This window comes from Euleptes europaea, chromosome 14 (genome assembly GCF_029931775.1).
Source record: "Euleptes europaea isolate rEulEur1 chromosome 14, rEulEur1.hap1, whole genome shotgun sequence".
Lineage (NCBI taxonomy): Eukaryota > Metazoa > Chordata > Lepidosauria > Squamata > Sphaerodactylidae > Euleptes > Euleptes europaea.
The window spans coordinates 3372055-3396304 of record NC_079325.1 but is presented as its reverse complement, the minus strand read 5'-3'; the positions used below and the strand labels follow the sequence as shown (position 1 = coordinate 3396304).

At 44.4% G+C, this 24250-nt stretch overlaps 1 protein-coding gene across 6 annotated transcripts in view; it reads left to right on the top strand.

Moving 5' to 3' along the window:
• The window catches only part of NCAM1 (neural cell adhesion molecule 1), a 239684-nt gene that overhangs the window by 71370 nt on the left and 144064 nt on the right, over window positions 1–24250 (top strand). The gene's annotated exons all lie outside the window — the stretch shown is intronic.

Here is a 24250-nt window from a genome sequence, read left to right as displayed (position 1 = left end):
TCGTCTGCAGTAGTAGAGCTAGATTCAAATCCAGTAGCACTGTAGAGGCCAACAAGATTTCTGGAGTACAAGCTTTCAAGAGTCAAAGCTCCCTTTGTCAAATACCTGGAAGGGAGGCCACAAGAGGAGCTTCATGCAAGCTGCCTGCGACATCTTTAAACAGAACAAGATATAATAATGAACCCTGGCCTGGAGAAAGATGATTTCGGTGTTTTTGGAGTGTGCCTTTTGGAGTGGATAGTTTCTTTGAAAATCAAATTGTTCTTTGACGTTCTGGCATGTCTTACATGCTGGATTTACTGTGTGCAGAGATTATAGCTCACACTGCAGACAATGGCTTTAATTTCCAACTCAAAGAACATCATATGAAACTTTGTGGCAAACACAAATGTGTGTGGCGCTCAGAGCTGCTTGTTCTCCTATCTCCTCCAGACAACATTTTTTTCCTCTGAACTCTATCCTTCCATCCTTTGCATATCGACCCTGGAACAGAAGGAATCCTTGATTTTCCTTTTTATGCAGAGTTCATAAACTTGCAATTAAGGACAGTGTGGTTAAATGCCGATTGTGGTGGAGGGGGCCGCGCAACACAAAGGCGAACCTTGTTGTAACCATTGTTCCCAGCTTTGGTGGCCACTTCCTTAGCTGCGCAGAGGACTTGGCGTGCAGCTTGTGCTTCGTGATGCGCCGAATGAACAAGGGGGCCATTCTTTGTACCCAAACATTAATTACAGAAGCAAAACATGGAGGAGAAAGACATATTGATACTAGGGTCGGCTTTGCAACACTGCTGGCCTATCTTGCTGTAGTCTTTTGGGTGTCTGGCAGACATGGAAAGCAAAGCACCTTTTTCTAGGTCACATCCCAGGATGCCTACAGATTAAGCACAATGTAAATTATTGTTACGGTTGGTCCCTCCATAGTCCTGAATGGAGGTGAGGCCCTTGCTGTGTACATGAACTTGTGTCAGTGAGAGACTGCCCTTTCGCTAAAGGCATCCCCCCAAAAAAAAGAATTAGAACATTTCTCGGTGCCTAAATAGAGCATGACCTGATTTATCATGTGTATCTTGACTTACATTTGGCTAAAAAAGAACTCCATGTCCCAAATGTGTCCATGGGAGGGGCAAGCAAGGGCACTTGCCCCCACCCCCGCAATCCTAATTTTAGTATTTCATTGTCTGCATTGTGTCTGTTGAGAGTCTATAGAGAAAAGTTAAAGACCTATTGCAAAGATAAATTTCTAAGAGAAGTTGTCAACCATTTTGGCCAAGATATTATAAGACTCCAGTTTTTGTTCAAAGAATCTCCTTTTTATTATGTTTTCTATTATATTATGAAAAGACAGAGAGCCAGTGTGGTGTAGTGGTTAAGGTGTCAGACTTGCGCCATGGAAGCTTGCTGGATGACCTTGGGCCAGTCACACACTCTTCAGCCCTGACCCTGGCAAGTATTTGGATGGGAGACCTCCAAGGAACACCAGGGTCCTGATGTGAAAGCAGGCAAGGGCAAACCACTTCTGAACATTTCTTGCTTTGAAAACCCTACAGGTCGCTATATGTGAGCTGTGGCTTGATGGCAAAAAAAGAATGAAAAAGGCTGTAACAAAGAATTCAGATTATCTTCAGACATGCCTTGTTCCAACAACAAAGGCCGATACTACGTAAAAGCTATGAAATACAATGTTAGGGGCATGGCTTTAACTTAGTTTAGAATCCTATAATCTTGTCATTCATTAGACAGGTGAAAGCAGTATTTTTTTCTAGTGCCTTACCTTGTTATTGTTCAATGGAAAAATAAAAGCACTTTGTTACAGGTTAGTTCTTAAATGTGTAATCTCATACAGTACAGTAAATCACCTTCAGGGAGATTATTCTTATTGCTTCTCTTCAGCACCACGTTATGGTGTCTGATGGGTCGGTTGTATCGCCAGTCACTCAGTCACTCAGGTCAATAACCCATAGGTATCATTAAGAGACTTTGCCTCCGCTAGAATTAATTTCTGTGGACACCCAATGCCATGTTCATTTACACACATGTTATCTGTCCCAGGAGATCTCCATGAATTACAATTGATCTCCAGCCGACAGAGATCAGTTCCCCTAGAGGAAATGGCTGCTTTGGAGGGTGGACTCCATGGCATTATACCCCATGGGGTCCCTTCCCTCCCCAGGATCCACCCTCAAACTCTCCAGGAATTTTCCAACCCATAGTTGGCAGCCCTAGTCCCAGGGTTCAGTGGTATTGGGGGAAAATTCTTCTTCAACAGTGTTTCTGAAAATGTGAGCGATTCACTGGCCAGTTCTTTTTGGATTTTGTCCTAGATCAACCAACTCTTCCTAAAGTTAATTTTTTCTTTAAAAATGAATTTAGAAACAGCACTTAAAGAAAGTCAATTTTTAAAAGCCACTTTGCTCAGTGGGTCAGAAGCCAGCTTTTCCGATTTGGAGGTGTCTTGCATTATTGTACAGGCATTAGGAGAAACTTTGCTGTGCTGCTAGGTTTGCAAGCACGGTGAGCAGTTTCCATCCCTTTTCTTGCTCACGAGTAAACCCCAGTAATGAAATAACAAAAGGAAAGCAGGCTCCCACTCACTGACATTATTGGACTCGTGATACATTTGACATTATTTGTCCACAGGTGGTCAGTTGGAAATATGGGACTGATCAGTGGACCACCGTGCCATGGAGGGTGTGGCTGGAGTGTCCTACCCCCCTAAAATGGAAGCCAGCCAGCTGAGGGGCAGTTCTCTGGGCCTCACCAGGTCCCGCTGGCTGACTTGAAACCTACTGTCTTGAAGCTGTTTGCCTGGAGCCTCCAGAAGGCGCTGGTGATCCGAGCGCTTCCTGGGATGCCTTGTGGTGCCCACCGTGAATGACCTCCAGGAGGAATTCCATGCTCTGCAGTGCCTGCCCGGACTGCCACGTCTGCCATGAAAAACAGTTTTGCTTGCGGGGGCTCTTGGCTGGTGAATGAGAGCCTTGTGGCTCTGGTGGAACAAGCCCTTTGCCTGGCATAGTTGAGATCACTTGGGCTGCGGCCGCTGAATGAGTGTGTCTTCTATTTCGTACAAGTGGCAGAACAATTGAGACAGTTGACACAGTAGGCTCTGTCTGTGGAATCTCAGATTGGTTGGAACAGTCAGAATGATGCTGTGAAGCCTGGCCAGTGGAAATATGCTCAGCTAGCATTTTGGGGTGAGGAGATGGGACTTAGGTCAGAAGGGGGAGGCACAGCTGCTCCCAACGGAAAGGGCTATAAGTGACATGCCAAATTCCCCAGAAGGCAGTAAAGGACAGAATGTTTAGTCTATCAGTGAACCGAGCTGGATGAATCACAGGCATCAGGTTTCTTGGATGGAAAGAACAGTGACACAGGCAATTAGGAAAATGAAATCTTTTTGGCAAAAGCAATTTGTCAAGCTTAGACAGGTTGTCTGTGAGAGACTTTAGAGAACAGGTTGTGCCTCTACTTTGCGGTGCTGTCCACCAATGTTACCAGATAACAGAAGAGGTAGGTTTTCAGGTGGGATATGAAAGGAAAGACAGTGAGAGTTGGCCCCATACTGGTGTTCTGAAAGTTCTGGATTGAAAAAAAAAATCCTGGGTAAAAGTTTTAGGGAGCCTCTTGTATTGTGCCAGCATGATACCTTGGCAGTTTATTAAGGTCTCCCATTGATTCCGTATATCAAAGGAATAATTAGCCAATATGGACAGTCTAAAAGGACATCTAGCATTTGGGTAGTAGAAATCCACCAAGGTATTAGTGTCTTAAAGGGCATAGAGTCCAACAACATCCCTTTACCATACACAACCATGGCGACTTTTAAAAGGCTACCTAATGCAGTGTGAAATCACTGGACTCACCTCCTGCATCCCTGTCTGGCAGTGCTGTGCAAATCATGTCCATTCTGTGTCTTTGGCAAATCCCTGCGTAGGAATCAGAACCAAGCAGAACCGTGGCATCTCTGGTTGAAAGGGTCTCAGGTAGCAAGTGTGAGGAAAGTTCTTCTCTCTGGTATTGGAGGGCATGCTGAGCTCATAAACTGGCACTGTCTTTTGTCAAGCTGTTGAAAGAATGCATTTAGTTGTAGTTTCCCTCTCTGTCCCCAGGACATTCTTCACATTGTCCATCATGCTTGCTATGGTTGGAAAAAAGCAAGCACATCATGTGCCAATATCGTGGGAAAAAAACCAGGCTCATCATTTCCCAGAGCGCCAGGACCTACTTTCCACTTGTGAATATTCCATGCCCTTGACCAAAGTGAATAGGTTTTCCTTCTGGTGATACTCCTGAACAAGGTTGCTGGGTTTTCAGAACTCTTGGGGGGAATTTTGTGCAGCTTGCAGTGATCCTCTCTGGTGGATTAGTTGCTGAGATTATTTGAAGAGCTAAAAATGGAAGGCTGTTGAAGATACTGAGAAAACAGAAAAAAGGTTAAAGGAGGTTGCTTACTCTCACAGTGGCAAAACTTTCATTTAACACTCTGTGTGTATGCTCACATGTGCGGTCTACATTCTTGTGAGGAACTGTTGGCCTCTTTTTTAAATACTTATACCTTGCAGTGAACATCTGAGTCCAGTAACACCTTACCTGACAAAGGGAACTTTGACTCTTGGAAACTCATCCCCTGAAAACGTTGGTCTCTAAGGTGCTCGTGGACTCACAGTTAGCTCTTCGACTGCAGACCAGCACGGCTACCCTCTGACGTTATACCTTGGGCTCTCAGCAGATTTGCTTCCACCAAAAAAACAAACCTGTTTATTGCCACTGCAGAAGAACCCCTCAAGGAGGAGTAGGAAATGGCGTTGGCAGGGAACCTTATCTGAGCTTAGAACATCCAGGCAGCCAGGTTCTGTCCAAGTGGCTGCAGGATCAGTTCCCTTCCTAATAAGGGACTGTCAGGTACAGGCACCAGTACTTGATTCAGCATGTTAGGTGAGATGCATGTTAGGAGGCGGCACCCTCGCAGGCTATAAAAGAGGAAGAGGAGACAGCAGCAAGAGGGCTTTGTTAGAGACCTGGAGTTACTGGGAACTGTTATTGCTGTTAGAAGCCTCCAGCGACTAAAAGTATGTGAGGAACCCTCTTTGTATAGGTTGTAGTTTGTTTTCTGCAGTTGAAGTATATTTGTGTTACAGCAGCACCTTGCTTTGTTGGGTTTCCTTTGACCACCCAAATCTGTTAGAAAGAGCCCTTGCCTCAGTCACGAAAACGACCTCTGTCACAACAATCAGTAACAGAATCAGTGATATAATATACACTCCAATTCAAGGTGTTGCCCAAATAAAACCCTATATCACAACTTACTATAGACCACTATAATCATAAAAACAGCTTAAGACAACAGTAGTGAATCCAGTTATTTTAAGGCCCTTAAAGCAACTGTGGGCCAGCCAGATCAACAGTGAATGATGAACTCAGGAAATTTTAGACAAATCTTCAGCCTGTCCCCCAAAGGGGAAGAAGTTTATCTCCTGGTGGAGGTTTGCAGGAGGACATTCTGAAAGTGAGGTATCTCAGCCTACAGGGCTTTGCCTTCATGGCCAACTGCCTCACTTAGGAGGGCATGTGGATCAGGGCCTCAGATGATGCTTTCAGGCAGACTCAGATGGGGTCAGGAGGTCTGGTGGCCCATTGGGTATGCTGGTGCCAGACTGCTTGGGGCACCCACACTGATTTGAACTGCAAACAAAAGTCAGTCCAGAGAAAGAGCAAGAGAGAGTAGGCATGTGTCTTTGTGCTTACTGCCACTCATAAAACCATGTTTAGCCCACCGCAGCCTGTCTGAGGGCCCACCGTGGCAGAATGAACAACGGAGGCCAGAACAGCCAGAAAGACGTCTAACCCAACCCCAAGAAAATGCCTGAGAGAATGACAATGTTTTTGCCTGGTGTCTAAAGCACAGCAAACTTGGTGCCAAGGAATTCGGCATGTGGAGGGAATTGCACTGTGTAGATGCCACAACAGAAAATGCTTTTTCATCTCTCTCTACTACAACTTTTATTTATGGTCCCCCTGTTAATTCCCAAGGTCATTTTTAAAAATTATTGCATCCCAGTCATCATCTGCCTGCACCCCAAAAAGTTGACATCCAGAGAAACTGGTTGGCCACTGTGAGACAAGATGATAGTGTAGATGGACCTCGGGTCTGTTCCAGCAGGGCTCTTCTGATGTTTTTATTATACTAGGATAAGCATTACCTGTTGAACCTCCGCATTCAGAGGCAGTCAACCTCTGGATCCCAGTGACAGAAGGCAACATCAGAGGAAGGTTTCAGCCTCTCTGCCCTGTTGCTGGACTTCCAGAGGAACTGATTGGGGATGCTGCACTAGATGGATCACTGGTCTGATCCAGCAGGGTGCTTCTTATGTTCTTATGGGTAGTACAGTCTCAGTTGGCTATGAAAGAAAAGGTTCTGGGGCATCATTGCTTCTATCCATTCCCGTACTTCCACACCACCCGAAGCACAATACTGGACTGGAAATAAATTACGATCTCAAAAGAGGTTTTGTAGAGCTGCTGCCTTCTCCCTTTATGGCATTAAATCTACTTGTTTCCTAATAATGTGACACACACATACTCCTTACTACAGCTTTGTTCTCCTTGAAGCTTGTCTGGTTGTTTGTAGATGTAAATGAGCAGACAATGAAAAAAGCATCTGGCATGGAGTTACCTCACCTTGGGAAAAAACAACACCAAAAACAAAACTACAAGCCTAAAACAAGAAGATCCTTTACAATTTATTTATAAATTGCTTTCATTTGTTTCTGAAATATACTAAAAAAATACTGCTGAATTGGTTAGTTTGAAAGTTGTTTTTTTTAAAATGGCGTACTATACATTTGGTAGAAAAATATGACACAAGTTAACAAAAGACTAATCAAATGTCTGTTTCTTTCTCTCTCCCCTTGCCCCCTGCTTCCATTTGTTCTCACTGCTGCAATCTTCGGTGGATGGAATGACATCTGTTGGCATGGGTTCCACAATGACATTTCATTCTGTGTGTTTTCCCTTTCATCAGGTAAGAGTTTTCCCCCTTCTTCCTCCTGTAAATTCACTTTGGCCAATGCAAGAATGCCCATGGACACAAAACCTCTGGGCCTGGGCTCTGTGTTGCCTTGAATGGAGAAGCAATCTTGGCACTCTTGGTTTAAAGCCATTTTGTGTGGGTGTTATGAGGAGGGGCTCACATTCAATTTTAATAGCCCGTGTGCTGGTATTAAGAAACACATTGTATTGTTGCCGCTGATAAGAGAACTAGTATATATATGACACAGAGCAAAAAACAAGGAAAGCTATTTGTAAGTTGGAAAGAAAGAACATGTTAGAGGTTTGTAGAATTAAAAGTGGCTTGGGAAAATATGGATGCTGAGAGATGCCTTTCTCCCTCTCCCAACATTAGAACTTCCTTGTGTTCCCCAGTACCATTGATTGGCAGCAGGTTCAGGATTAGGAGAAGTTCTTTCTCTCATGATGCTTAATTTAACTGCTGTTTGAAGTCACAATAGCTATCTGCTGAGATGGTTTCTTTAAAGACAGACACATTCACAGAAGAGAGGTTGATCAATGCCTAAGAGTTGTGATAGATAAAGGGGACCTCCACAAACCAAGGCAGTCTATCTTTGGTTAGCAGATTCTGGGTAGGGCAATTTCCGTCTTGTTCCATATGTCACAGACCACTGCTGGGAACAGAACAGTGAATGAAATGGACGGTGGTGGTGCTTCATCAGAATGGTTCTCATGATATTTATAGTGCTTGCCAAGGCCACCCATTTTGGCAAGAAGAGAGCTTTGGCCTGTTTTGGAAACAGTTCACAGAGTTCTTGTTCCTCCTTTGAAGCAGGCAAATCCCTGTCAGTTGCGTCGCAATCCCCCTTTTAGGTGCCGTGGCAAATGTATTTGGGTCTCCCTAACTAGAGAATCTGTGGCTTTAATGCTTTGGCTAAAGCGCTGATAATGGCAGGTCTTAGAAATGAGGATAAATTTGTGCAGACTGGGATAATTGCCTGCCGGCTCCTGGATCAAAGAAGCAAGATGAAAGGGATCTGACATCTAAAACCATCAATTTATTTTTGTTTGTTCACCTTTTTTTGGCAGTTTGGGTGGGGGTTTAATGTCTCAAAGTGCTTTGGTTTCCCTATCACAAGATATCTTCGGCTGATCCTCCCCCACTCCCCCCCATTAATTGTCCCTGCCTAGATGACAAACCTCCCAGGCGAAAGTCAACCCCTCTGTCATGTCTGTTCTCTCTCCTTTTCATTGTCTGTGGTACGATTCCATGCCTCCCAGGGTTTGGTTCCTGTAGAAAAGCTTCAGTTCCAAGTGGCTGTGGGTCAGATCTTACTTTGGTGTTCTTTTTCTTCTGATGATTGGAAGGGAGGTGACTTTAGTGGTGATAGTGGGCATAGCAATGATGGTTAATAGGTGAGGGTGAGAGAGGGGTTTAGGCTGGGACTGGTCGCTGTTCCCTCCAAACAGGTAACAGATTGCACCTTTGCTTCAAGGTAACACCTGCAATGTCCTGCCTTGGTAAAACCGAGTGTTTGCCAAAGGCGTAGGGTTGCTGACTCTGGATTGGCATATTCCTGGCAATTTGGGGGTAAATCCTGGGGAGGGACGAGTTTGGGGAGCAGAGGGTGTTTAGCAGGGACACTATAGAGTCCATCCTCCAAAGCTGCCATTTTCTCCAGGGAACTGATCTGTCATTTAGAGATCAGATGTAATTTTGGGGGAAATGTGGAAGCTGGCAACCCTGTAAAGGCCACAGAGATTTGGGTAGCCAGCATTGTTCTCCGAAATTCTGCCTCAGTAGAAGCACCTGCAGTTTCCCTCTCCCCTCCCAAAAAAACCCCATAACAAAACACACACACACACCCCCATGTTTTGAAGAAGACGTGCTTAGGGACACTGAGTCGCTGCATTATGTTAGTGATTTCATCTTTTCACATATGAGGGATGCTCAGAGCAAGACACTGTGCCTTTGTGGCCTGAGGGACTCGGCTGTGCACTTTAACAAGCACCGGCGCTGCCCATTAGCTGAGCTTGGTGGATCGTTATTCTGAGTCAAGGGAATGAACTCTTTGTTCTGTGGAACGTTTTGTGCTGCATTGTTAGTTCCCACCTGCTGCGAGATCGGCAGTGTCATCGGGGATAACGAATTTGTGGAAACTTCAAGCGGCCGTTCCGGCAGGTGAAGCAGGAACTGGTGGGGAAAACGCCGTGCCTTTTCGGGGCACGCCATCAAACAGCAATAGAGTTCTAAGCATTAATTTTGAATTTTGAACACTCTTCCTTGTATTATGTATATTGTGCAGTGTTTCAAACCCTCTGTTTCAAAGGAAAAGTAAGGGAAATCATTCCTTCTTTTTCCTGGTAACTGAAGATAGCTGGAGGGTATGAAAATTTTGAGAAGCAAAACTTGTTTTTGCCACGTCTCCAAGTCAACCCAGTGAACTGACTGGTTCAATGAGAAGTGGTGGTTGGGGGAATTGAAGGAGCTGAGCTGAAAATACCACCTTGTTGTCTTTGGGGTGACACAAGTGAATTGTGCAACCACCCCATGAAAGACATCCTCGTTCTTTAATCAAATGGTGTAAATTTAACCATCTACAGAGATTTGCATATGAATAGAAGAACCAGTATAGATTTCCCATTCAGATACCTACAAATCCCCTCCTATAAATTTAGGTGTACAGCATTTCCTAAAAGCCTGGAGAGAAGGGGTCCTCCTAGCCAGCTCTGGAAGGCTGTGTTGTAGTTCATGGACATCCATGGAGGATGCCTGAGTTCTGGCTGTGGTAGATTTTACAATCCTGTAAAAGATTGACCTGGATGGCCCAGGCTAGCCTGATCTCGTCAGATCTCAGAAGCTAAGCTGGGTCAGCCCTGGCTAGTATTTGGATGGGAGACCACCAAGGAATACCAGGGTTGCTGTGCAGAGGAAGGCACTGGCAAACCACCTCTGTTAGTCTCTTGCCATGAAAACCCCAAAAGAGTCGCCATAAGTCGGCTGTGACTTGACAGCACTTTACACATACACACACACAAAAGAGAACACCTAACAAGGCCTGACACAACGAACTGTGCAAGTTCATCTTGAGAGACAGACATCCCAGATTGGCCAATAGCCACCGAGATGATATGTCTTCCTTGCATAAATATAGCATAGCTGAGAATTCCCTGCCTCCTAATCTTGTGGCAACCCATTTTAAAGAGGGACAGTATTTTGAACTGAGCAAGATGGGCACCCTGAGATGGGCACCACCTCTCTGTGCAAACCAACCAGCCACTATCCATTTCCCCGTGGTCTTGGCTTGGGCATGGGAGTGAGTGGCCAAGGGGGATCTTCAGAAGGGACGGTCTGACATAAGCCTCCTTGCTGGTCCCACATCAGGTGAAGGAGTTAAAGGTCCCTTTGCATCTGCCTTCATCTTGGAGAAAGAAAGTCACAGAGGAGCATAATACATGTGTATGTGCACTTCTGTGCTTTTAGGATCAGAGCTGTGTTGGCAGTCAGACAGGATTGTGTTTGTCAGCATTTGTTAATTAATTCTGTGACCTTAGGCAGATGATGAGAGGGAGGGCATCTTGGGCATCTTCTGGTCACTAGGGGTGTGGAGGGGGGAGGTAGTTGTGAATTTCCTTCATTATGCAGGGGGTTGGACTTGATGGCCCTGGTGGTCCCTTCCAACTCTATGATTCTATGAAATGTGTATCCCACCTCTCCTTCCATGGAGCTCAAGAGGATGTCCTTTGGGGTTTTGCAGGACATTTCATTGGCCAGCCCCATCCCTGTTGCATCCAGGGGCCTTCGGACCTGGTTCTTGGACCTCTGATCCCTTGGCACTTTGGCACTTGCCTTTGCCTATCTGAAAGCTGTTCAATCCCCTGGCTGCAAGGTTGCTTCTTGCTTCCAGTCTCCCATCCTTAACAAGATGGGAGCCGAACTTGTAGGCAAAAGGAAATTGTATAATGTGGCGGCTGGGTTGCTTCATTTTTTCTCGCCTTTTTCAGTGTGTCATGTGACCTGTAAGAATAATAATAATAAGAAGAAGAGTTGGTTTTTATATGCCGGCTTTCTCTACCTTTTTAAGGAGACTCAGAGCGGCTTACAATCACTTTCCCGTCCTCTCCCCACAACAGACACCTTGTGAGATTGGTGTGGCTGAGTGAGTTCAGAGAGAACTGTGACTGGCCCAAGGTCACCCAGCAGATTTCATGTGTAGGAGTGGGGAAACTAACACAGTTCTCCCAATCAGAGTCCATTGCTCTTAACCACTACACCATGCTGGCTCTGATAGAAAATCAAGTTGTAGTTTGGTCAGAATTTGAGGCAGTATTGGTTTCCTCACATTAGGCAGGCAGTAGAGTGGGGCAGTAGAATCCTTAATTTCTTTTTACAGAATGTATCTCCAATGGAAAGGTCATTCTTTCATGATGTTTGTTATAATTAATGTTATTAAAATATTTTGTGTTCTCCCTCATCTGTTCTGGTTTTAAAAACCAACTCCAGCACCAGAAGGCTGCAGAATGGCTGTTTGGTCTTTGGAGATCCGTGGCCAAGAATTGCTTTAAACCTTGGCCAGATTGGATTGGGCTACAAATCCCAGCTAGCCTAGCTGCTGGCATGTACCTTTGTCATTCATTGATAGCTCTGCGGCAACTTGAATGGAAAAATAAAACCCCCAACCCCAAATAGTTTCAAATTGTTGTTTTGAACAAGCAGCTTCTCGACTGGGTCACCTGGAGATTCTTGATGTCATCAAGTGACCAGGACAATGCCTTGATTTCTTTTTCTTTTGTACCTATTTTGTTGCTGTGTGCTAGCATCTGCCTGTCTTCTATTTTAGAACACTTCCGAAGGACATATAATAAATTTGCCTGACTTCTCTGGTTCCTAACTTCCTGCTGCTTTTGGAAAGCTTGACAGTTTCTCCTTCCAAGGGGAGTTTAGAACGGACAGATTTGTGTACATGACTAGGTATTTACAGAGCTCCATGTTACCCATAAATCAGTTTTGTTCTTAGCACATTTGCTGTGGGTCTTGTAGAGAATGGACAGAGCAAATGAAAACCAGGTTAAATCAGTTATTGCAACGCCTCCCCCCCCATCCTCCGCTGTTGCTGATTGGCTTTCACAGGAGAAGTGGAACCATTTCCTGTCTGTACATTTTGACTCCACGGCCCCAGCTGCATCTGACCTAAAAAAAGATGGTGCTGAGGGCCGAGTCAGCCATCATCTAGCACATTCCTGCAGGCCTTGTAATCTTTGTTCAAGGCCAGTCATTAACCAGCCTTGAAGCCAACAGTAATTCTTGCTGGGCTATTATTATTAGAATAGCTGGGCAAGTGGAATTGGTTACAACGGGCAGGCATGGGATGGCCCCACCCAAGAGACAGCTGCTGCCTGCTTTGAGTATTATACAAAATAGAAAAGTAGAAATACCAAGACATCATACCAAAGACAAGGACATGCCTGCCTCGTTCACAAGCTGCATCCTAGTGTTAAATTGCTCTTAATAAGCCATGTCTTCCCCTGGGGTGTAATGGGGGAGATTCTTGGTCAACTGGTGATGAGGGGAAGAACATACCTGTATGGCTGTGGAAGTGTATTCAGAACATGTCCATCCTCCACGATCCTTACATGAAGCATGTTAGATCCCCACAGTAGATCCTCAGAGCCAGTAATAGTGGAGAAAGCTAGTGTTGGTTGTATACAGTTATGCTTTAACACTTGCTTGCCACAGGTGCCAGGGAGCCGGTTGTTTGCCAAGCTTTTCAGATGTGTCCAAGCAAATTTGGATGCATCTGATTTGTACATTTACCATTTTCTCACACAAATAGCTTTTTCATAGCTGCCACCCTAGTATCCCATTCATTGTCTGATGTTTCCACATTTTAAACGTGATATAAGTAAAAAAAGTCAATTTGAAATTTCTGATTTAAGACTTGCTACTTAGATGTCTCTGTGTGCTATTGGTAGCTGCACATAAACCCAACTAATCTTACCATCAGTTAATATGATTACTCCTTGAGTGGATGCTGCTACATGTGCAGCATGTAGCTGTGCTGGCTCAAAGGGGACAAACTGCCAGCAATTCTGTGCTTTATAATATGCTGGTTGATTTAATGACCCAAGTGACCATGACCCAAAGAGGTTGTGCAACTTTGGGGCAAATGAGATCATTTAGTCTGTAGACTAAAAGCATCTGCAAGCTATAGTGAACTGGCCCTGCAGCACAGGTCATTACTCTGCAGATGCAAAGCTGCTCAGGATGGTGTTATGCTTGAGACAAACTTCAGCAGGGGATATTGGGGTGATCTGATATGGAGTGCGCCTCTTGTGTAATTGAGGATCTGGAGCTTGCTTGTTGTGCGATTGAGGGAGACCAAAAGAGATAAAGTTGCTGGGCAATTGTGTTTGCGTCAAAGTTTGCAGTATACCTAGTTATCTATTGAAGCAGGAGTTGCCCTTTCAGCCTGCCAAAGAGAGGCCTGCTTCTTAAAAGAGCCACTTTCTGTTTGCTGTGATTTAAGCGGGCAGGCACAATTCGTTTCCATCCCAACAGCTGATCTGTGATTGTTCTGTCACTTACTGACCTGTTCTCTTTACTCCTTCCCACCAACACTCCCTTTTGTCCATAAGCCTAGTGTGCCCTCTGTTTTTCTTTTAATTTCTCACATGTTGGGATGTTTTCAAATATTCTGTGATATTTCAGCCTTTGAGCCAATTGCTTTGTGTGTCTCATCTCAGTACACTGTTCTCTGATCTCTTGCAGCTAATATGTATAGAGATTTTGATCTTTTCAGCCACTATTTTGCTCAATTTTTTGTCTTCTTTTGGCAATTTCTTTTGGGGTCAAATGGACAGAACCATGATTTCTTCTTCTTCGTCATCCAATTTTCATGTCCGCCACTTTTATTGCAATAAAGATTACTCAAAGCCTAATTTGATTGAGCAGATGGGTGGATGGATGGTCTGTTTGACTCCGTTTTGGGCATCATGTAGCCAGTGATAAGAACCAAAAGATAACCCTACGCTTGCTTTGCCTCTGTTTTCCTCTTCTGCCCTGGTAACGGCCACAGCCATCCATCCCTAAACATTAGAAGAAAAACCCTCTTTCCAAAGGAGAGGTGAAGGACAACTCAAAATAATAATGATGGTTCATCTAGTGACTGATGGATGCAAAACTAATTCATGGAGCTCCATCAACCAAACCCAACACTTTAGGAAGCCATTGCTACTCCTTTGTGATACGGAACTTTTAAAAAACACTGACCTTCTCATCTCTCCAAGCCTTTTGTAAAAGGAATGCATGCAATTGCATATGTATCCAGGCAGACATCTGGCTTCTATTACCATGTGCACCATATCTCAGTGTCTGAATAATATTATGAATGTGAGCAGGATTCCAACTTTAATCCCTCCTGGCGCTTGAACATTACGGTGCATTTTTAAAGCATCAAATGGTGTTAAATCCATTATTTGCTTTAAAACACACACACGGACGTTCACAGACTTTTTTTATGACACAAAATATCTCGATGTGTAAATCTTTAAACTGCTGCATTGAATTTAATTTGGGTAATGATTATTAATTGTGGTAGTTTAAAACAAAACAAACGAAACCTAAAAATAAACCCTACAGAAAACTGTGGCTGACAGTTGTTGGAAAGTGGGATGGGAGTGCCAATCATAAAAATTCTAGCTTTCCGTCGTCACAATTACATTTCAACGTATGTATAGAGTACAGGATACCTTGATATGTTTAGTTGCTTGTTCTCTGAGCCTAAGAAGTGGTTTTTCTAGCTGTGTTCTGGGGGAACATTTCTTTTAAACATTAAACCTTTAAAATGTAATGAGCCACCTAACAAATGTCTTGAGTGAAGTTTCACTGACAAATGCTGATTGATGCGTGCATCCCATGGAGAGAATTCCCATGACATCTTCAGTTAAAAGGGCCAGGCAGTAAGTGATGTGAAGGACCTCTGCTCGAGACTCCGGAGACCTGCTCCGAGTCTGAGCAGACAAGACTGATCGATGGACCTATGGTCTGATTCAGTATAAGGCAGCTTCATGTATTGTGGGGAGGGGCTGTGCCTCAGTGACAGAGCATCTACTAGAGACCCTGGATAGCTGAAGCCAGTCTGACAGTGCTGACCTTGATGGGCCAAGGGTCCGATTCCATACAAGGTAGCTTCATGTACATAAAAATGGCTTCCCCTTTCCTGAGGGCCATTTGCCTCGCAGGGCGTTTCTTTAGTTGGTCCCTCTAACAAAATTGGAAAGTATGGCTCATCCTAATAGAGAGGTTATTTTCCTGCCTCTGGTAAAGTCAGTGCCATCCGGTGCTATGTGTGGAATTGTGTAGCTATAAGCAAGCCCCTACCCCCGTTTCACTTCTCTGACAAGGAGGCACTAAATGCCGTCCTGGATTCAATCTGTGTTCCTTGAAAATATGTTGGTGACCCCTCAGTGGGAAGCTTTTTTCATGGAAGAGAATTTTCACTGAAATAATGTTTTCCTAGGAGGTTAGAACTGAACGTCTACCAAGATTATATCCCCCAACCTTCTGCATCATTCAAGGTTTCCATGGCAAACAGCAGTGTGGGGAGTATTTCCTGAAGATAAATGTTCAAGAACTGCTATGCTACAACATTTAAAACACAGGCTTAATTGTGAGAGTTGCATTTATTTATTCAATCCACTCCTACCTATCAGGAGGGTACCATTTTTGTAAACTTAAAAAAAAAAAGTAATGCATGACTGCTGCTCTCCCTAAGCTCTGCCACAACCGCTTTCTTCCTCAGCAGGGCCTTCTGCAGGTATCATACTACATAATTAAATTGTGGAACTCCTTGCCCCAGGATGTGGTGATGGCTGCCCACTTGGAAGGCTTTAAGAAGGGAGTGGACATGTTCATGGAGGAAAGGGCTATTCATGTCTACTAGCCAAAATGAATTCTAGTTGTGATGCATACCTATTCTCTCCAGGATCAGAGGAGCATGCTTATTAGGTGCTTTGGCAGGATAATGCTGCTGCAGTCAACTTGTTTGTGGGCTTCCTAACAGGCTGCTGGACTTGATGGGCCTTGGTCTGATCCAGCATGGCCTTTCTTATGTTCGTAAATGGGCAGCATCTATAACTGCCTGTACTTGCGCCTTCTCTGTTGTGGCCCCCACCTCATGGAATGGCCTTCCTGCGTGGTCAGGAAAGCTCCCACTCTCCTGGCTTTCTCAAACTATGCAAAATGCAGTTATTCAAGAGGGCTTTTTTGCACAGGTAAATAGGATTTTTCTCAGGTTCACACATTCACAAGTTCACAAGGTTGGAAGAGACCACAAAGGCCATCCAGTCCAACCCCCTGCCATGCAGGATCCCACAATCAAAGCACTCACGACAGATGGCCATCCAGCCTCTGCTTAAAGACCTCCAAAGACATTGACTCCCCCCACGAGGCAGTGTATTCCACCATCGAACAGCCCTCACTGTCAGAAAGTTCTTCTTAACTGGATTTGTTTCCCCACCTTTACACACAAAGCCAGCTGGTGACCTTGGGCAAGTTACAGCTCTCTTAGAGCTCTCTCAGCCCCACCTACCTCACAGGGTGTCTGTTGTGGGGAGGGAAAGGGAAAGTGATTGTAAGTCGGTTTGATCCTCCTCCTCCTCCTCCTAAACAAACCCAGCTCCTTAAGTCTCTCCTCATAGAGCATGTATTCCAGACCTTTGACCATTCTGGTCACCCTCCTCTGGACACACTCCAACTTGTCAACATCCTTCTTAAATTGTGGAGCCCCAAACTCCACATAGTATTCCAAGTGAGGTCTGACCAAGGCAGAATACAGTGGTAGTATTCTTTTGATCTAGACACAATACTCCTATTGATGCAGCCCAGAATTGCATTGGCCTTCTTAGCCGCCTGATCACATTGTTGACTCATGTTCAGTTTGTGGTCTACTAAGACTCCTAGATCTCTTTCACATGTACTGTTGTCAAGCCAACTCTCTCCCATCCTGTACCTGTGCCTTAGGTTGTTTCTGCCTAGGTGAAGTACCTTACATTTCTCCCTATTTAAATCAATTTTATTGCTTATGGCCCAGCTCTCCAGTCTATCAAGGTCATTCTGAACTCTGAACCTGTCCTCTGGGGTATTAATTACCCCTCCCAACTTGGTGTCATCTGCAAATTTGATTAGCATGCTCTCTATTCCATCATCCAAGTCATTTATAAAAATATTAAATAGTACAGGTCCCAGGACAGACCCCTGTGGCACCCCACTGGTCACTCCTCTCCACGATGAAGTTGTGCCATTAATGAGCATCCTTTGGGTTCGGTTGGTCAACCAATTACCAATCCACCTAACAGTAGCATTGTCCAGCCCACATTTTACTAGCTTTATTTCAAGAAGATCATGGGGGACTTTATCAAAGGCTTTACTGAAATCAAGGTAACTACATCTACAGCATTCCCTTCATCTACCATACTTGTCACGCTTTCAAAAAAAGATATGAGATTAGTTTGGCATGACCTGTTTCTGAGAAACCCATGTTGACTGTCAGTGATCACGGCATTTCTTTCTAAGTGCTTACAGACCGTCTGTAATAAAATGGTTCTGAAATAAAATGTTTCAGAAAGTTACATTGATAAAGGGATAGGGAACTATACTACTATATTCATCTTCAGTCTTAGGTGCAGCCCCACATATGGGACTGCGCCTGTGCGCAGGCCTGCCACCAGAAACTTTATTAGCCTCAGACCTCTAGAGGGGGATGCCCCTCCCCTCAGCAGCGGCCAGCTTCCCACTGGATCCACCGCGTGCTCCTGGGCGGGGCATCCCCTCCTTCCTCAGTTCCTTCTTTGCCGCTGCCGAGACATGTGTGTCTGCACCGAAGACTTCAATGAACAGCAATTACAGGTAAGTGCAACTCTGTTTTCCTGCCTATCACTGTAAGTACGCTCCAGACCAGGTAGTTTCTATACCACTTGACGTATCATTTTGAAAAGCTTATGCTTTGTTTCAGCTCCGCTTGATATTGTTGTTTGTTTTCAGATTTTTGTAGTCCAAATCCTATTGTACTGTTCATTGGATGTCCCATCCTGTTGACTGTACTTGACTTACACTAATATAATCTGCCTTGAGTCTCAGTGAGGAAGGTGGACTATAAATAACCTTAACTAAATAAATAAATGTGAGGTCTAAGAGATCTCAAAACAAGGCACATCTATGAACAAGCATTCAGGGAAGACGAGTAGAAAAGAAGTCTTTCTACCGGAGGTCTTGGGGTGCCTCTATCAGACAGAGTAGGTAGTACCGGGTCTGCCTCAGTCTACAGCCATTTTCCTAGCAGTTGTACCCTCTCTGAATGTGTCTTTCATGCCCCCCTTCCCATCCCTGCTCTGGTTTTGATTGCAAAACATCAATTGGGGGGGGGGGATTCTTAAGTGGTCACCTTCTGCAAGCGCCCTGTAGCCAAATCTGTTTTTGCAACTGCTGCTTTTCTGACACCCCCTGCCCACAGAAGCATGCACTTCGCCAGGCAGCTGGTTCCACGTGTTCATAAATGCTGTGACTTTAATACAAGCAAATATGATTGTTATTGACAGCCTGTCAGGCACGCGCCAGGCGGCTGAAGCTCTTTGCAGACACCAGGCGTGCGGCCGCCAGCTGGAGAAGGGCCCCCGTTAGCAAAACGGGCACCGACATCTCTGGGCTGGCAGGCGGTGTTCTTCCGGAAGGCGGCTGTTCTCCGTTCCCATTATCACTCCCATTATCACTCAACGAATATTTAATAACAAGCTATAAAACAAAGCACTGAAATAGTTGCATCCTGCCTGGGACCAGCCTTCCGTCAGCTCTCTCCCTTTCAGTGAGCGTCAAGCGTCTGCACCAGAAATAGTATTTTTCTGCCTTCAGGGTGCTCTTCTCTCCCGAAGGCTTACTGTTGGTACAGATTGAGGTCCATGGTTTGAAAGGCTGCCTCTTTGTACCTCCCTGACGGTTGTTTGGTTTTTCCTAGGATAATAATCCTTGGACCAAATCAGGCTTATAACAATAACAATTGAGTGCCGTCAAGTTGCAACCGACTGTGGCGACCCATCAAGGGGCTTTTGAGGCAAGAGAGGCAATGGTTTGCCATTGCCTGCCTCTGTATAGCGATCCTGGACTTCCTTGGTGGTCTCCCATCCAAGTAGCGTAACCAGGGATGACCCTGCTTAGCTTCCAGGTTCTGACACAACTGGGCTAGTCGGGTGTTCAGGCTGCTACCAGGCCTATCCAAGGTGTGAATAAGCAACTGAAGAATTTCCAGAGGGATTGCGAAAGCAACTTGTGGCATCAGCAAGAGGACAATGTTGGTTGGTAGATGTCCTGGTAGACTGCCGGTGCATCCCTATGTAAAGGCTACCTCTTCAAACACTTTAAAAGTGTCTGGGAGGGGCGGCTGAAGAACAGGCTCCAGTTCGATCCAGCCTCACACAGATGTGAATGGGCAGGTTCCCAAGGGTGAGCCTCACCGCACCAAGACCTTGATCCTGAAGCTGTCTCAAGTACTTACCTGTTCAATAGGAATGTAACTACTCCAAGAGAGAGAGTCAATTATCTCAAGGTCACTTTTGACACTTTCAATCACTTGCAAGTATCTACAAAAGAAAACAGATGAAGATAACCTGTGATGAGGTGAACAGTCTTGACAGATCGTGTGTGTAGAGATGATCCCCAGTTTGCCTGAAGTACAGTATGAAGCTAGATGTCCCTGGAGGCGTCCAAAAAACCCAAAACAAAACAAATGAAGAGCAGGAGCTACAGTACTTCTCTATTCTGGGCTGTTAAGATCACTTGAGCCATCGCTTGAACATTGTGGCACAAGCAAATTTTTGGTTGTAGAAAGGCAGCCAACAGACCAATGGCAAGCTATGAGGCTGCTCACTCACCTCTCACTCACCTCTCCTCCCACTAGGCAGGTCTTTGAGAGCAGGGCCACCACTTGTGGTGAAGTTGACACTTGCGGTCATGGTCCTTCAAAGATTGTTTTTCAGGAATGGCCTGGAATCCCATGGTTAGTGTAGACAAGTTACTAGTGCAGGGTCTCAACCTTGATTGGCGGTTTTTTGAAGAAGAAATTGGACTCCCTCTGTGTGTATGCAGAATTGGAGCCCTAAGGGGTTCTTTGGACCCTGAGCAAAGTGTGTGTGTCTCTTCCTGCTAGGGCATCTGCTCTGAGGGTCCCATCAGCTTACTCCCCACCTGTTCCATGGCATAGCCTGTGTGCCTCCTCATTTCCTTTCTTCCTCGACATGATCAGCCCATTTATCTCCTTCTCCAGCTTCTTAGATTTTTATTTATATAAAGCAGTTCTTCCCTGCATTCTTCCCAATAATCAAATTTAAAAATACTAGCAAAAACTAGATCAACCATGTTGCCTCAAAACAGCACAAACATCACTTTATCTCAAAATAGCAGCATCTCTCCAGTCCCAGCGGAGCCTCCAGCAAAAAGCAGCTGGGAGAGGCAAAAGAAATTCAGCAAAAGTCTTTGGAGAATTTGAAAGATCTTTCTGCTTGGTGCCTAAAGCATAACAGACCTCTGTGCAGAGGCCATTCTCCAGCTGAGGTGCCACGACAGAGAAGGCCCTGTCTCTGGAGCTTATCCATTTTATCTCTGCTGGGGAGGGCCTCCAAAGCAAGTTTTTAGCTGCAGGATGCTTCCAGGCAACAGGCTCCAGTGCTTGGGAGGCTACCCACAGAGGTGAGCTGTACTTCCCCACTCAGATCTGGTGCTTCTGCATTTCTGGCATGTGCAATACTCCTGCAGTGGTCCCTCTAGTTTTTTGCCCCCTCACCCAACAGCTGCTGCTGCTGCTGCTGCTTTTCCTGACAGAGGAGTAGCAAATGTTGGGCCTGAGTGTGTTGCTCCCCCCATTTTGACAAAGTGAAGCTTTCATGGGGAATGTCTCCCTGAAACCCAGCTGTGTTCACAGATCTATTTATACACTTAAAGACACTCAGTGGCAACATCTTCCCTTGCCGGAGGCTCTGAGTCTTTTGCCTTGTTAACAATTGCTAGTTTCCAAAGAAACTAAATCATGTTGGAGGAGAGCACACTTTGATTGGGACGAGTGAACGTTGTGTGATTCCGGAAAACATGTCATGTTGCTATAGGTGGAAGAGTTTTGTCCAGCACAGGCAGGATTGCATCCAAAAGGAGAAGGGATTGTAGTCCTCGGCCACAAAGCCTCCAGGATTGGCAGTACCCTGGGTAATCTCATGTCTTTCTAGAATGGGATGGAATTTACCAGGATGAGTGGGGTCCTCAATTTTGGTCCAGAAACGCTTCTTTCCCACCCACAAAATGTTGCTCCAGCCTAGATGCTGATCACGGCGAACTTCTGATTGCCACATAGTCCAGCTTCGTCCAGGCTCATCAGAGCTTGGGAGGTTAGCCGGGCTGGCCATGTTCAGCACGTGAATGGGAGGCCACCAAGGAGGACTGGGATTGCTGTTCAGAGGAGGGCAGTGGCAAACCACCTCTGCTCATCTCTTGCCTGGAACGTCCTACTCATGGAGTCATCTTGTTCTTCTTCTGAAGATGTTTAGGGTAAAGGTATCTGTCTAAATGTGGATAGTGAAGGTGGCAGGGGGTGGATGGAAGGGGCGAGACAGATGTGTTGATGGCTGCCAACTTGGAAGGCTTTAAGAGGGGAGTAGACATTCATGCAGGAAAGGGGTATTCATGGCTATTAGTTAAAATGGATACTAGTCATGCTGCATACCTACTCTCTCTAGTATCAGAGGAGCATGCCTATTATATTGGGTGCTGTGGAACACAGGCAGGATAATGCTGCTGCAGTCGTCTTGTTTGTGGGCTTCCTAGAATCACCTAGTTGGCCACTGTGTGAACAGACTGCTGGACTTTTTTTTTTTATATAAATTTGTATTGGTTTTTTAAAACTATAAATTCTTCATAATTTTAACAACAATGTAAAAATAATATCACAATCACAATTACATTAATTGTTGTCTTGATTACCATTAAACATAAAAAATAAATCGACTTCCCCATCACCTCCATCTACCTCTTAATGAAGTGTTATTATCCTTCGTTAACATATTCTGATCCTAGTATTAATCTCATTCTAAAGTTTCATGTTATATAAAATTTTACATTCTGGATCAGAGTAAAAAGTAACCTTCCATTTTTCCCAGATCTTATACATTATCACAATGATTCCTTCAATTCTCCCCTTTTCCCTAGTTTCTCCAACTCCACCAGTTCTAACATTTAAATGATTTAATCCCTTTATTCTGAAACCTTTGTCCCTTTCCATTTGGCTGTATAAGATTGCAGCCAGTATAACATAAATTTAATCATATTAAACAACATCCTCTCCAATATTTTAGGGATATTTCCTGTTTAATCGATCTTATTTCAGTATAAATCATATCCCAGATCCATATCACAAGTCCACCCCTTATAAAAAAAAGGAGAAAAAACCAATATCCTTAGTACATTCCAACATTTTCCTTAAAGTAATAATCACATATTCCAGTATACTTTTATATCAATTGATAGTCTATATAAGGATGACTTGTTTACATAATCCCAAAATAATGTCTAAATCTTAATTCCACTACATCGTTAATAGAACAGACTGCTGGACTTGATGGGCCTTGGTCTGTTCCAGTAGGACCTTTCTTATGTTCTTAATATTTCGGGAGTCAAAACTGGTATTTCCAAAGGAGACCTAAATCAGCAACTACTGTTCGGTGGCGTCAGCATGTTAGACTAGTGGTTTCCACATGCTCCAACTGACCATGTTGACCAGGGCAATCCCTATTTTCTACTAAATTGCCATATTTGCCTTAAAAAAATTCCTAGAGATGTGGTTCTTTGGGGTTCAGTTACCACCCAGGTTGTCCAGATGTTTATTCACTATATACAGTTGCCAGCTTCCAGGTGGGGCCTGGAGTTCTTCTGGCTTACAGTGACCCTGTAGGATTTTCAAGGCAAGAGACATTCAGAGGTGGTTGGCCATCGCCTGCTTGGCATAGTGATCCTGGACTTCTTTAGTGGTCTCCCATCCGAGTACTAACTAGGACAAAAAAACGGAAACTCTTAACCAAATATATATTTTAAGCAGTCTGGTGTTGATGTTGGGGAAAAGGGTTCACCATTCACACACACGAACTTTCAGACTCACGAGGTTGTTTTTCAGTTTAAAAATGTGTGCATCTCTTATGTAAAGTCTAGACTGGCCATGAGCAAATGTATCTGAAGCAAATGTACATCTTAAAGAACAATATAAATGTCAGGTATAATTAAAGCTGTGGATCATGCCCTTATTTCCCCAGAGTGTTTTGAATTCTCAGATTTGCTTATTGTAGGTAATAGACTTCTGCCCATAAATGCATAACTGAAAATAAATTAGATTAGTGACAGGTGCTAATGGGTCTCCTACAGATTGTAAATTCGTGCCCACCAGAGGACTGTGATGTACTCTTCTTGGGGGGTATCTCGTCTGGACAATTTACTGCCCCAAAAAGCAGACTGCATCCTGCTGCTGATGTGACATTCTGTTGATGTGCCTGAATTATTTTTCCCTGTTGTGATGATTCTTTGATGTGGCTCTATGCGCCTAATCCAACAATGAAGCAGTAATTGTTGCTCTGTGGCAAAATTTACCTGCTCATAATTTTGCACTGATCCCATGATTCATACTATTTATTGCCCTTTATGTTCCCTTGCTTTGATTAACTTGGTACTTAGCTTATCATAAGAAAGCAAAGAAATGAAATGCAGATCATTTTTCTGGAACGAAAGGGATATTGCAGTATGCTGTAGACTTTCATCAGTGAAATACATCCTTCTTTTAGCACATCAAAAAGAGGGGTCATAAAATATATGGAAATTACTTTGCTTGTATGTTTGTTACCAGCGCACATAAATTAAAGCCCCCCCCAAGAAAGGCACATTACATTTTGTCCTTTTCTGCAGCCAGAGGACAATCATCTAATTATGCAGATGAAAGCATCCAAGGAAGAGAGCTCTGGATGGATCCCGAGAAGGTGGGATCTCGCTTTAGCTTACTTGCTTAGCTGGTGATAAAGGGGGGGGGGGGCTTCAGGCTGATTGGAAGAGGCAGTAATTAACTTATTTCTCTCCGTCAGGCGTGTTCTATCACGCTAACAGAATTAGCATGTTGATTTTGATTTATTGTGCGACACGAGTTCTTTTGTAAATAAACAAAATGCTC